Below are 12,774 nucleotides of genomic sequence, written 5' to 3'. Positions count from 1 at the left end.
AAGACTTGCTTTCTCTGATAAGCTCAGAAGTGGACTAGTTCCAAGGACAATGAGGAAACATTATATAATGGATAAACGCAGTTAATTTTTTAACAAAATAAGAGCTATATTGACACTAGTTCCTGGGCTCGTTTCTATAGGTACCAGGGCCAGTCTTTGGGGCAGGGGGTAGGCAGGGCGGCCTGCCAAAGAGGGCACCGTGTGCAGGGTTTGCCTGATTCTCACCTGACCTGCCAAGAGCCAGCTGGGCAGGAGGAGGCAGCAGGCTGGCGAGCAGCATCCAGAGATCATAGCAAGACCTGAGTTGCAGGGGGATAGTTGTTAGATAACCAGCCAGGTGACTCTTCTGGAGCAGGGCTGCCCCTCCTCCCCCTGGCTCCATTGCCCTGTGCAGCTGCTCCTGCTCCTGTTTCACTCCCTTCAGTCCTCCCCAGAGTCACCTCTGACTATGTTGCTCCAGACTGGGAGGGTCCTGTCTGTTGTGCAAAGAGGGTGGAGGAGGCTGTTTTTGGAGTGATCCCCTCCCCCTGCCCATGTACGCAGTCTCCGCTGAACCCCCACTGACAGGACGGGGAATCTGTCTGTGCTGTTGCCTCTCTGGGTCCCAAAGCTGCCAGCAACTGCTTGTGTCTGAACACACCAGCAGGCTCCTGAGTGTGAGTGCTCTCTTAAAGAGACAGTGCACTCATACACTCAAGCGCACACAGAGTTTCCCCCCACCACACACTCCCTGCTTGTTCAGGGAGGGACGGCAGGGAAAAGGGGGAGGAGGGGTTGCATTGTATATCAAGAATGTATACACTGAGGTTCTGAAGGAGGCAAGAGGCAGACAAGTTGAAAGTCTCTGGCTGAAGAGAAAAGGGAAAAACATTCAACATCATGGGTCTATTATGGATATTCAAATTAAGAGCTGGAGGTGGATGAGACATTTCTAGAACAAACAACAGAACTATCCAAAACGCAAGACTTGGCAGTAATGGGGACTTTAACTACCAGAGCTCTGTTGGAAAAGTAATAGGGCAAAACACAGAATGTTCAGTGAGTTCTTTGAAGATGCTGGGGACAGCTGCTTATTCCAGGAGGTGGAGGAACTAACCAGGGGTTTGTGACTCTGAAGATGGAAGGCAATTTGGGTAAAAGTGATCATGACATTGATTTAATGGTTCTAAGGAAAGGAAGGCGTGAGAGCTGCAGAATAAAGACAATGGACTTAAAAAATGAAAACTGGTAGATAAGTTTCCTTGGGAAGAAAATCCAAAAGGAAATGAAAGTTCAGGAAAGCTTGTGGTTTCTCTGAAGCTTCATTACCTGAAAATCAAAAAGGACATTACGGCCATGGCTACACTTACAGTTCTGCAGCGCTGGTAGTTACAGCTGTGTTCGTACAGCTGTGTAGGGCCAGTGCTGCAGTGTGGCCACACTGACAGCTACCAGCGCTGCAGTGTGGCCGCATTTGCAGCGCTGTTGGGAGTGGTGCATTGTGGGCAGCTATCCCAGCATTCAAGTGGCTGCAACATGCTTTTCAAAAGAGGGAGGTGGGGTAGAATGTGACAGGAAGCGTGGGGGAGACAGAGAGAATGGATTTTTGGAGCTGACACTGTTCTCAGCTCCCTGCCTTGCAAGTTCTAAGGACTGGAAGACACACAGTGCCTACCTTCAATCATTTTAAAAGTTCTGACCCCTTCCCCCACCCCTCTCTCATTCACTAAATGCAAATTATGCACTCCTAAATAGCCGTCAGACCAGATAAGCATCTGCTCAACATGGACTTCCCCCTCCCCCTCTGCCGTGTGAGCGTGCTGTTTCTCTCTTCAAGCAAAAAGCTGTGAACATTCCAAAGTAATTCCCCTGCCTGCCTCCGCTCGCTCAGCAAACAGGAGTTGTGTTTGTTTTTTAAATAAGCAGTTTGGCTGAACTCCGAGCTCCCCCTTTCTTCCGGTTTGTTGTGGACAGGAATTCTGGGATACCTCCTTATACCCCGGAGGTCAATAAAAGTGCTGGTGGGGTCCACACTTGCTGACCAGCGCTGGCTCACCAGCGCTGGAATCGCTACACCCGTGGCACGACCGGGTGTACAGCCAGCGCTGCAGCCAGGGAGTTGCAGCACTGGCCGTGCTTTGCAAGTGTGGCCACATCCTAAGTTGCAGCGCTGCAACCCCCTCACCAGCGCTGCAACTCTCTAGTGTAGCCATGGCCTACAAAACGTAGAAACATGGACAAATTCTAAGGAGAAGTAACAAAGAATGGTACAGATATATAGAGACAAAAATCAGGCTAAGGCACAAAATGAGTTACACCTAGCAAGGGACATAAAAGGCCAGAGGTTTTGTAATAACATTAGGAGCAAGACTACCTACCATGAGAGGAGCGCTAATAGCAGAGTGCTGCAACTTTCTCACTCGGGTGTGAAGCGTGCACGCGCACACGCACGCGCACACACACACACACATACACACACACTCTCTCTCTCTCTCTCTCTCTCTCTCTGCAAGATACAGTGCTGTAAAGCACCAGTGTAAAGCTAATCCCCATGAGGATGTGGTGTACGTGCAGCGCTGGGAGAGAGCTCTCCCAGCGCTGGCGCTGCGACCACACTCACACTTCAAAGAGCTTTGAAATTCCGAATGAAGCCATACCCTAAGAAGGCTGTAGTGTTTAATACCTGTTTTGCTTCAGTCTTAAAAGGTTAATTATCACCAGATGCTTAACACAACATTAACAACAAGCGGGCAGGAATGCAACCCACACTAGGGAAAAAACAGGTTAAAGACTATGAAAGCAAATGAGACTATTCAAGTCAGAAGGGCCTGATGAAATTCGCTTGAAGGCACTTAAGGAACTAGCTGAAGCAATTTCAGAATCATTAGTGACCCTCTTTGAAAATTTATGGAGGACAGATGAGGTCCCCGAATACTGGGGAAGGGCAAACTGAATACCTGTCTCTAAAAAGGGGAGTGAAGAGGACTCAGGGAATTATAGGCTAGTCAGCCTACCATATTATTAATTTGTAAGCCTCTAAGGCAGGGATATTCAATTACATTTCCTGGTGGGCTGGATAAGCAATGTCCAAATCTTGGTAGGCCAAAAGGCTCTTCAGGTGTTTGCTGTCCTAGTGAGCATGCCGGCAGCCAGGGTTCACAACATTCCAAGAGTGGTATTAATCGCAAAGGGTAAGCATGCTGATAGACAATAGTCCAATGAAATCTTGCAAACAGGTCATGCTAATAGACCTAGCATGCTATTAAAACAAAGTAAAATTAGACGATAAACACAGAAGAAATGAATGGTCATATAATTCCCCTTTCATATTGCCTGAAATTGATGCTTGCAATTCCGCCCTCCCCCCGCTCCAAAAAACAGGTACTACACAGGATGCAATCACATTAACTAATGAAAGCACTTGAATGACCAATCCTTGCATAAGTATCTGATTTTAAAAAAAAAAAGAGTCCCACTGTAAGTCAAAGTGTTATCAAAATAGTCTACCAACAGTATGTGTAAATGAAACAATTTACATTAAATATGTGGCATGATGATAATGAGAAGGGCAATAAACTGATTTGCACATACCTAGCCCCATGGGTGTAGTGTGGAGGGGTGTGGGAGCATTGCGCCCCCACCTGCAAGCCTTGGGCAGGTGTAGAATTTATCTCCCACCCCATGTGCAGTCCCATTGCCCTAACTGGAGCTGCCACCCCAAAGACAGAAGCCAAACTATGCCTATGCCCAGTTCCCCTCAAGTCTGACACACACCCAGCTGTTCTGCCCTTTAGCCCTCCCATTTCCCCAGTCCACTCCTCAGCTGTGCCCCCACACCCAGCTTCACCTCTGCTCCTACTGGGATTATTCACCAACCTCTCCCAGGCCAGGAAAGGCTGCAGTGTGGGTCCCCTCTCTCTTTCAGGGGGGCGGAGGGGGCAGCTCCAATGGTTCTTCACTCTACTCCCTCTTCCCAGGCCAAGTATTACAAGGAGGGAGGAGGCGAAGCAGAGGCGCCAGCCATGCTTACAGGAGGGAGTGGTAAGAGGGGCCAATCTGAGCTACAAGGCTCTTTCTGATCCCTCCTCCAAGCAGGGCTGGCTTCTCCACTCTCCCGCCCTGTGAGAGCAAGGTAGGCTCCAGAAGGAAGGGGGAGAGCTCTGCTGCTTCCTAAGCAGCTCTGAGTGGCTGCTGCTTTCCAGGAGGCAGGATAGAACAGCTGATGCCTGGCAGGGGGCCAAACGAGAAAGCTCTCCAGGGCCAGATCTAACCCATGTGCTGACAATTGAGGAACAGTGGTCTAAAGGATAATAGGGGGATTAAGTAATAGCCAAGATGGATTTGTCAAGAACAAATCATGCCAAACCCACCTAGTTTCCTTCTTTGACAGGGCAAGATAGTGGATAGTGGAGCGCTACAGAAGTGATATTTGTAAGGCTTTTGACAGTCCCACCTGACATTCTCATACACAAACTAGGGAACTGTGGTCTAGATGTGACTACTCTAAAGTGTGTGTGCAAGTGATTGAAAGACTGTGCTCAAGGGAGTAGTTAACAATGGGAGGACAAACCTAGTGGGGTCTGTCAAAGTTAGACTCAGGACTCACAGTTTGTTAGACCACTCTGTTTTATTAGCACAGTGCTCTGCTAATAACCCCCAGATAACGTGAGCACCATGCAAGACACAAAGTATCTTATTTATACAGATAAAAGGGCAGGAACTAAACGAAGGGACAAAGAGAGCAAAACTGTAAAATTTACCTGGGGCACAGCATGCATATCCTACTTCCTTACTAACTCTTACACTGTTTACAATTTTTGAGAAGTCGTCTGCTTCAGAGATAAAATGTGATATTTATTATCTATTTCGATGTGCTGAATTCAAATATGACAATTAAAACAACTGATTGGCTACTGTTTCTAAGATATTTAAGTTTTTACATTTTATGTCTATGTATATTGTGTAGATAGTAGAGTTTTAATCATAAATTGTAAACCTAGGTCTTTTCATGTGTTTATGGTTGCTTTACATGATAATATTTCACCTCTCCTGTTTATGTAACACTCTAAAAATCAGCAAAAGGGTTATGTAAATAAAATTTATTATGAAACAAAAGGCAAAAAACTATTATGTACATAGTTTAGTCCTATTCAGTGTCTACTCGGCGCTTCTTGGCTTGTCTCTTGTATTCATTAAATGGAGCATCTCTTGTCACTGTCCAGCAATAGTCTGCAAGCATTGATGGGCTCCATTTGCCCTGATAGCGTTTCTCCATTGTTGCAATGTCCTGATGAAATCGCTCGCTGTGCTCGTCGCTCACTGCTCTGCAGTTCGGTGGAAAAAAATCTAGATGAGAGTGCAAAACATGTATCTTTAGTGACATGTTGCAACCAAGGTTTTTGTATGCCTTGAGGAGGTTGTCCACCAACAACCTGTAGTTGTCTGCCTTGTTGTTTCCGAGAAAATTTATTGCCACTAACTGGAAGGCTTTCCATGTCGTCTTTTCCTTGCCACCCAGTGCATGGTCAAATGTATCATCTTGAAGAAGTTCACGAATCTGAGGACCAACAAAGACACCTTCCTTTATCTTAGCTTCACTTAACCTTGGAAATTTTCCATGGAGGTACTTGAAAGCTGCTTGTGTTTTGTCAATGGCCTTGACAAAGTTCTTCATCAGACCCAGCTTGATGTGTAAGGGTGGTAACAAAATCTTCCTTGATTCAACAAGTGGTGGATGCTGAACACTTTTCCTCTCAGGCTCCAATGACTGTCGGAGTAGCCAATCTTTCTTGATGTAGTGGGAATCTCTTGCACGACTATCCCATTCGCAGAGAAAACAGCAGTACTTTGTGTATCCAGTCTGCAGATCAAGCAAGAGAGCAACAACCTTCAAATCGCCACAAAGCTGCCACTGATGTTGGTCATAGTTTATGTACCTCAAAAGTTGTTTCATGTTGTCATAGGTTTCCTTCATTTGGACTGCATGACCAACTGGAATTGATGGAAAAATATTGCCATTATGCAGCAAAACAGCTTTAAGACTCGTCTTCGATGAATCAATGAACAGTCTCCACTCATCTGGATTGTGAACGATGTTGAGGGCTGCCATCACACCATCGATGTTGTTGCAGGCTACAAGATCACCTTCCATGAAGAAGAATGGGACAAGATCCTTTTGACGGTCACGGAACATGGAAACCCTAACATCACCTGCCAGGAGATTCCACTGCTGTAGTCTGGAGCCCAACAGCTCTGCCTTACTCTTGGGTAGTTCCAAATCCCTGACAAGGTCATTCAGTTCACCTTGTGATATGAGGTGTGGTTCAGAGGAGGAGGATGGGAGAAAATGTGGGTCCTGTGACATTGATGGTTCAGGACCAGAAGTTTCCTCCTCTTCCTCTTCCTCGTCTGACTCAAGTGAGAATGATTCTGGTGCGTCAGGAACCGGCAGTCCTTCTCCATGGAGTACTGGGCGTATAGCTGATGGAACGTTTGGATAATGCACAGTCCACTTTTTCTTCTTTGACACACCTTTCCCAACTGGAGGCACCATGCAGAAGTAACAATTGCTGGTATGATCTGTTGCCTCTCTCCAAATCATTGGCACTGCAAAAGGCATAGATTTCCTTTTCCTGTTCAACCACGGGTGAAGATTTGTTGCACAAGTGTTGCAGCATATGTGTGGGGCGCACCTCTTGTCCTGATCTCCAGTTTTGCAGCCAAAATAAAGGTGATAGGCTTTCTTAACCATAGTGGTTAGACTGCACTTTTGTGATGCAAAAGTCACTTCACCACAAACATAGCAGAAGTTATCTGCGCTGTTCACACAAGTACGAGACATCGCTGCTCACTTTGGCTAAACAGAAATGTGTCCCTTTGCAAAATCAAACACTGACAAAGAAGAGAGCAGGACACTGTATGATTTCTAGAGCTGATATAGGGCAATTTGTTCAGCAGAGTGATGTAAGCTTCGTTATGATTGCATCATCCATGACTTCTAGGAATAACATGATGCAATTCATATCATGTATGACGCAATACCAGCTTCAGATTGCATCATTCATTGTTTTGCCTAAAAAGCAAGTACTGTCCAAACCCAGTCATAGATTTATTCATAGATCCAGTCAAAGATGTATTTTAGTCATTTCTGGTTTAAATTGAGATCTCTTCCCTTTATAACTCACTTATCCTCCGCCATTCCCAAGTCGAGGGTTGTATATACTGACCCAATAGCATATCTTGAAAACTAGAGCCAAACAACAATTTTAAGCATCATTTTTGTTCTCAGTGACCCAGAATTAGTAAAGCTGGACTACATTTATTTCAGAAGCAGTTTGGCTGTAGAGCAGTGTGATGTGCTGCTAAATGTTATAGTGCATTTCTGCAGGGATCCGGCACTTACTCTTTCTCCCTCTCCATTCTCTTCACTCATATCTACCACACATGTCCTTCCATCCTGTAGGGCAGAACTGAGGCTGTTCAGTCTTTCTGTCCACTTGGAGTGTGACGAGTCACAATGCTCCATCCTTCCAATTGGAAGCACCAGTCCAAGGCAGGAGGGTGGGATGAGGTCAACCAGCTGTTGTTACTGTTACAAATTCCTCCTTGAACTGGCTTTCCTGTCACCTTTGTGTCCTAGAGCCTGGCAAGTCCCACCTCCTCACTTAACCCTGACTCTATGCCGCTGCTGGCTTGGTGCTTCAGTGCCTGCTCCCCACCAGGGGTCAGAGCTACCCTGGAGAGAAGAGAATCAATGGGGAGAAGCAGCAGTTGATAGATTGGGGGAGGGGGATGGTACTGGAATGGGACTGCTGGGGCAAGGGGAGTGGAGAGGATAGTGGAGCATACATAAACATGCCATTTCTTCTGATGGGGAGCTCCCTCATCCCCTATGAAGCAGTCAAGAAGAGGAAGCCCCCACACAGAGAAGTCAGGAAAGGGGCCCCCCATACAGCTATCAGGAGAAGGAGTCCTATCCAACCCTGCCCATGGAGCTGTCAGGAAGAAGAGGGCTGCCAACCCATATTAGGGACAAACATTGACTGACCTGCCTGAGAGCTCAGCTTGCTTCCATTGTCCCCTCTCAGGCTCTCAAGCATCACATGCAGGGTGAGAGAGTGATGTTCAGGTTGGTCCTCTAGCCTCACCATTTATCCTGCTCACAATTTTGTGTGAAGAGTAGGGCAAAGTGTCCCTGTGCTCCATGTCCATGTCCATGCATGTGGGGGATTGTTGAAGGGAGGGGATACTTTCTGAAGTGCCTGAGCAAAGCTCCGGCCTGGATTTTAGGTGCTAGAGGGGAGCAAAGCTCTGGAACACTCTGGCAGCTCCACAGGCCTGGAATTTACTCAAATGAAAGTGGACATCAATGGCTAGGAAAAGAGTGACTGTGATTGGTTGTCACCCCTGGGGTGCAGTCTGGGAGCTGTGGGACCTGCTGTGCTCCTCTAACCACTCAGTTAGGTTGGCCCTGCTCACACTGCCTGGGGACAAAGCCAGCCTAACCCAGACCTTGTTATCACCAAACACAACAGCAGATGGCATCACACACCCAAACTGAGCTACCCGAGAGAGTACCTGAGCCATTCAAATCATGCAGCAGACAGCAGCCAATTTCCCTGCTTTCCAGACTCACCCCCACCGGAGTATAAACCCAAAATGATATCATCTTGCGCTGCACAGGGAACTGTACAGTGTAAGCTCATAAAATTTGCCCCCTCCCTCAATGTGGAAAGGAACAACCTTTGCCCCTAAGTTATGATTCCCACACACTTCACTCCAACTCACTGGTTTAGATAAAGCAAAAGCAGGTTTATTAACTACAGAAGATAGATTTTATATGATTATAAGTGATAGCAAACAGATCAAAGCAGATTACCTAGCAAATAAACAAAAAATGCACACTAAGCTTAATATACTAAATAGCTTGGATATAAATAGCATATTCTCACTGCAAGAGATTATATGAGCAGGCTGCAGATTCTTAAGGGGCAAGCTGCACTTGCTTTACAGCTTGGAATCCCCAGGTCTTTCATTCATAGGTTGAAACCCCGTTAGCCTGGGTCCAGCTCTTCCCCCAGTTCAGTCTTTGTTCCTCAGGTGTTTCCAGGAGTGTCCTTGTGTGGGGAGTAAAGAACACCAGATGATGTCACTCCCTGCCTTATATAACTTTTGCATATGGCAGCAATCCTTTGTTTCGAAGCTTGGCTCCCAGACCAGTCTGTGGAAAAATACTGACATTCCAAGATGGAGTCCAGCATCATGTGGTCTGATCACATGTCTTTGTAGAATAATAGCAGCCATTACTTGGAGGCTGCCTGTAGCATTCTCAGGAAGGCTCCCCAGGTGGCCTATAGTTTTTTCCTAATGGCCCATTGCCCTGAATAGGCCCCTTCCCACACACTATGTAATCTGAAAGCATCTTGTCTAGTGGGCATTACCCAGGTGTAACTACATTTGAAAAACAAACAGATACGTAGTCAATATTCATAACTTCAGATACAAAAATGATATATGCATACAAATAGGATAATCATATTCAGCAAATCATAGCTTTTCCAATAATACCTCACCTGACTTATCTTGCATAAAATACATTATAATTTTGTCATTATTGTATCATAATAATATCACCGCAAAGCATATGGGGTACAATGTCACAGAGACATTTAACTTTTGATGCAGTTATTCCATTTAAAAAACAATTAAGACCAATTATTGTTTCTTTAATAAAAAAAAGTAAAGCCACAACATTTCCTCAAAGGTCTGAGTTCTATTTTCCAAAATGTCCTATTTTTTTAATGTGAAACTATGTTCCTCCTTCTTTTACATAAGTAAATGTTTAGTTTACTAACAAATAAATTAAATATGTAAATAAATGGCTTTAATAAAACATCTATCAGAGGTATGACAGAGGAATATGTCTGTATCAAGTTGTAAACTCCATCTTGTTTTGTGAACTCCATGTTTGTGTGTCAACTGCCTGTTTGTGTTGTGGCAGTCTATTGCAGAGATGGCCCTGCTCTGAAGGGGTGTGAGATACATTGGAGAAATCTTTCAATTAGAGTCATTAAAGGCCATCAACTCTGATTGTCCATCTGTGACAGATTTCTGTTACCAATCTATCCCTTGTGTCAGATGATCAGGCTGACACCACAAGATCATTGGGGGAAGATGATGAAACACACCAAGTGTCTAAATTTTAAAGCTTTATTGATAAAATAATAAAATACAGCAGAGTGTGCTGGGACCATTCCCATGTCACTCAGGGGAAGAAAGAAAACATTAAAGCCTCAAGCCCTAACCCACTTTCATACTCACACCACGCACAACCCAGACTGGCCAAGTCTAGGTGTAACGTCAGAAGAAGAAGGAGGGGGAATGGACAGGGAGTGCTGTCCTGGGCCCAGGTCGTCCAAGAATCTGCCGTGTTCTCCAAATTGCTCCAGCTCTCAGGAGGGTTTTTAAGTCCTGAGCTCCTTTGGGGATGTTCCATTCCACTACCACTGTTCCTGTTGCTCTTTGTGCCAGTCCAAACTGGCTTTCGATGGTCTCCTCAACTTCCCAAAACACGCTGACTCCAGGGACACCTGTCTCGGCGCCCCCCTATTGTCTTCTCGTCTGTGTTTTCACCTTGTGCTGGTTATCTTCTTTAGTTGGCCTTGCCGGTTTGCAGGTCTGGGCAGTAGGATTGTTCTTTCTCATGGCTGCTCGTAAAGTGTTGAAGCCCCTGTCTTTTTCTTGGCTCGCAGCCAAGCTTTGGCTGTGATCTGTGCCCTTGGGCTGGCTGGGGCCAGCTCTTATCTTTGGATTCAGCTGGCTGGAGTGTTGAATTGATTCGTTCTCCGCTCTCTTCTTTCTCCCTCCCCTCTCGGCCTCTCATACCTGTCGAGAAAACTTCCACTCCCCACTCACACACCTTTGACTCTCCCCATAATTCTTTGCAATGCTTGCAACAGCATTAGCCACATACAATGCTGATCTGCCTTCCCTGGGATCTCCTGAGGGAGGAGGCCATTGGGGTGTGACACCTCAGCTACTGGCCTATCTACAAGAACAATGAACTCTCTACACAGAAGCCTCCCGTGGAGGGGGTGGGGGAAGGGGCTGGAGTTCTTGGGCACATGGTCAAACTATATTAAAAGATGAATGTGCACTATGAAGGGGAGTGTCCACTGCCACATGCCAGAAGCCCAAGCTGGTCAGAGAAGATAAGGTATGAGGGAGGAGGGTCTGTCATCTCTGAAACAGTGACCTGACCTCAGACCCATGGGAGGGAAGAGATGAGGACTGTTTGGTTTTCAAAATCTGTAACTCTAGTGCTTTCAAGAGCAATAGTGACTGTGATTAAGAAGTTCCTTTGCTAAGCCTGTATTCCTTGCTTGCCGGCCATATTGTCCTTGAAGGGGTAAATAAGAATCTCAGAATGCCCACAACAAGATAGAGGCACTCTCAGAATTCTATAAGCCACCAGCTATGTGGTCAAGGCAACCAGGCTGTGGAGCCCCATATTCCCAAGGAAGGGGTGCAGATGTGAGATCTACTTTGCAGTGAGTGGATCCAGCAATTGGATCCACTCACAGACTAGTGTACATCTAGAGAGACTAGGCCAGGTTGTGACAAGAGAAATAGTCCAAAATTGTGGCTGTGGAATTCTGCAATTTAAGATTAACATGGAACCATTGGTAGGTAAGGCAGGGAGAAAGAGCTCTACAGACACTAACCTGCCACTCAGACATGTCACCTGCCATTTCTCCTTCCAGGAAGGGGTAATGTGATAAATGAAGGTGGGGGAGCTCCCTTTCCTGGAACCTAGCCAGAACCAGCCCAAGGATCAGAACTGGTGGAGCAGTCAGCATCACAGTCCGTACTTGCAACCCCACCAGAGTCTGGGAAGCCAGCACCAAGGGGCGCCACAGGACCTGCAGCTGCAACAGCAGCTAAACTGGCACAAGAGGCTCAACCAAAGCCTGAAATACCACCTAGTGCATCAGCAGAGAGCAGTTCACAGTTGATGGAAACAACCCCATCACCTGCATCGCTTCCAGAGGGACCAAGCCCAAGTCCACAACCCAGCAAGAAACTAAAGTCTCGAGCATCAAGGGAGCAGTTTCAGGCAGAGCAGGAAGCAGATGAGCAACTCAAGGGAGTTTGGACGGTGGCATGGAGCAACCCACCACCTCTCAGCTCTTCTAACAGGTCCAGGTTTGTTATAGGAGGAGGATCTTATACAAGAAGACCCTTTCTGGTGGGCACGAGGGGGATTGGCATCCTCAGAGACAACTGGTTGTTGCAACTAAATATAGGGAAAAGCTTTTGAGCTTAGCCCATGATCACCCTAGTGGCCATGCTGGGGTTAACAAAGATGGTTTGGGGAAGTCATTTCACTGGGAGAGATTAGGCAAAGATGTTTCTACCTATGTCCAGTCTTGTGAGGTGTGCCAGAGCGTAGGAAAGCCCCAAGACCAGGTCAAGGCCCCTCTCCAACCACTCCACATAATTTAGGTTCCATTTCAGTGTGTAGCTGTGGATATTCTGGGTCCTTTCCCTAAGAAGACACCTAAAGGAAAGCTGTACATATCGACTTTCATGGATTTTGCCACCCAACAGCTGGAAGCCGTAGCTGTAAGCAATACCAGCGCTAAAAGCCTGAGCTAAGCATTAACAGACATTTTTGCCAGGGTAGGTTGGCCCTCCAACATCCTTATGGATTTGGGAACTAACTTCCTGTCAGGAACTATGAAATGTCTTTGGGAAGCTCCTGGGGTGAACCCCTTGGTTGCCACCCCTTACCAC

This window comes from Gopherus flavomarginatus, chromosome 4, assembly GCF_025201925.1.
Source record: "Gopherus flavomarginatus isolate rGopFla2 chromosome 4, rGopFla2.mat.asm, whole genome shotgun sequence".
Classification (NCBI taxonomy): domain Eukaryota; kingdom Metazoa; phylum Chordata; order Testudines; family Testudinidae; genus Gopherus; species Gopherus flavomarginatus.
The sequence above is the reverse complement of the archived record's forward strand: the minus strand, read 5'-3'. Positions refer to the sequence as shown.